General features: G+C 54.0%; 1 pseudogene; it reads right to left on the bottom strand.

The window, feature by feature from the left end:
• Positions 1-270: 270 nt before the first annotated feature.
• Positions 271-448, bottom strand: LOC119168768 (U2 spliceosomal RNA; annotated as a pseudogene).
• Between the last annotated feature and the right edge of the window lie 2,153 nt (positions 449-2,601).

Genomic DNA, 2,601 nt, shown 5'->3' with positions numbered 1-2,601 from the left:
TGAGCAAGCTGCGGTTTCGGATTTGGCCCATCAAAAATGCTCCTCAGTTATACAATTCCGACACAAACATCTATTTTCAGAAAGAAATTGTAAGCGAACACAGCTAGCGCACCCTCGCCGCGGGCGAGCGGTCGCGAATACCCCGGCAGCCGGGGCGGCGTGACAACAGGCTTTGGGCACTCGCCGCACCTACGTGGTTTACCGGTGATCCTTGTTCAATGCGGACGCGTCTTATTCTATTGAAAATACTGTTGTAATCACCTCCACAGGGATGAGTGGGCCGATGCCGGAGGTAATGCAATACCGGGCCAACCAGTAGTGGAGGTGAAGCAAACTTCAAGCATTCGCCCCATTGCAAATAATACGTTTATATCATGCATCCAAATACGATTGTTATTAGATATTAAGCTGATAAAAACAGACCGGTTTATTATGTCTCAAACTCGATGATAACTTTCTTGGGGCTGCCAGTAGACGTGGTTAGAGGCCTGGATAGGGCACTGAGAAGGCTAGGTAGACGCCGGACATAGCTGGTAGCTCCAAAGACACAGGGACCTCTTGTTCTCGGGAACACCAAGAGCGACAGGCTGTCACGGGCACCAGTTAGGCGCCAGGCGACGAGGTGACGAAGAGGACCAGGAAATATCTGGAACAAGAGTCATTTAGTGGTGACCATAACCGATGTGTGCGTGGTAGATAAGGCAAGACGCCGCCACTACCTCGCTTACCCACAGCTTTTTTCATGAGGCGCAGGTAGGATGGTCATAGTCGCAGGAGGACGCGGTCGTTGGCCGAGTTTTATGTACCTATGCGCCCTCGATGTCTGCGGCCACCGTGACCCTCTGGTAGCAGCGACGCAGGTAGTCGGCGACGGGCTCGTATTGTGCTAGCTTGCCGTTGCGCGGGTTGGTAAAGGCCTTCGGTGAATTTAGGATGGGCAAGCCACATCGATAAACAGGGCCTCTTCCCCGCTAACCAGGATAAGGTCGGGACGAAAGCTGGTGTCGCCGACAGGCCTGTTCTCGTAGGCGACGGTGAAGTCTCGGGCAGCAGCCGTGTGGAGGCGAGAGACAACCACGTTGTTCTGCGCCAAAGACAAGGCGCCATGCGTCATGCAATGACATTGCACGTCCTGTAACGTCTTCCTCGCGTAGCCACAAACCAGGCACAGCTAGTCACGGTCAGGTGTGCCCCACATGATGGCGCTGTTCAGGGGGCTAAGGCGCGCGCGGTGGACAAATCGCCAGGCAGTGAATTGCGTGAAGGCTCCGGTAGTCAGCAAATGGGAGCTCGCGTGGTCCGTCGAGACATAGGCCATCATCTTCCCCTGGTTCGGTTGATCGGGAAGGGCCTTGTCTCAGTCGTGGGGAAGCACGTCTCGCAGAGACCGCATGACCCTGTTGTGGTATGAGGGCGGGAGCGTCGTGTCGCTGCAGGTGATGGTAACGTGGTCCGGGCACAAGAAACACGAAACATGAAGCCGTCAGGACGCCTTACTGGCCTCGGTGCACAGGTTGCGCAGCTGGGTGGCCCGTCGTATGTGAACGATCTTTGGATCGCCAGACATGTATGCCTCCAACGCGCGCAGTGTATCTTCCCAGCCGAGACGGGTAGAGGGCAACTCGTAAGCGTTTGATAGGGCGAGTTCCCGATGCGACTAGTCTGGAGTCGGCAGGAGCTTGAAAGCGAAGTCAATGCGGCAAATGTCATATAACTAAGCTGCCACCTGGATTGCTATAGCACCTCTAGAGGCACACCCGCAGACGTATTTGGTCGAGGCGTTCACCAAGAGGTATAGCGTCCTTTTGACCAAGGGCCTGATGGCGAGGTCTAAACGGTGCCAGCCCGATTGAGTGAAGACGCCGCACCTTATGAAGAAATTGAGTGTCGTGTAGATCAATGTCTTGAGGGCGTCAATCCCCTGCCAGGGGGCCACACAAAGGAAAATTTGATTAACGAAGACCATGTTGCCCTTTCATCAAGGGGCCACAACACAAATGTACATGGGGCTCTTGAGCGCACCATAACTAGTTGCTGAAAATATCCGGAGGATCACGGCATGGGCTCAAATCATACAAATAGAACAAGATACAATTTCTGCATTACATCGTTGTACCGCATTTCACGAAGTGTACACATTGCACTGTTACATATATACCTTTTTATTACAAATCATGCATCGTCATACACTATTGAATGCATTATGGTTATTAGATTTGCATGTACACAACCTTGGTGGGCTCTGTGACTGCACTTCAACGCAGCCATCTAACCCGCTAATCTTTGCGATGCAGACGATCTTCCGTATGATCACCAGCCAGCTACTGCTGACCTCGGTGCGCATCTTTGCCGGTGCATCATCGGGGTGCGCACTGCCGTGCTTCGCAGTGGCGTCGGGATGCTACCACCTGTCGCTCATCAACAGCAAACCCGGGATGACCATGCCGCCAGGGGAGCAGTGGCTACCGGAGGCCAAAGCATTGTGGACGGCCACATCATCATCGACGTCAACAGCTCCGCTGCATATAAAAGCGCACCCACCGCCGGCACCGCCCCGTGGGCTCTGTGACTGCACCTCAACGCAGCCATCTAACCCGCTAA

Source organism: Rhipicephalus microplus, chromosome 6 (genome assembly GCF_043290135.1).
Source record: "Rhipicephalus microplus isolate Deutch F79 chromosome 6, USDA_Rmic, whole genome shotgun sequence".
NCBI classification, from domain to species: domain Eukaryota; kingdom Metazoa; phylum Arthropoda; class Arachnida; order Ixodida; family Ixodidae; genus Rhipicephalus; species Rhipicephalus microplus.
The sequence above is the reverse complement of the archived record's forward strand: the minus strand, read 5'-3'. Positions and strand labels throughout refer to the sequence as shown.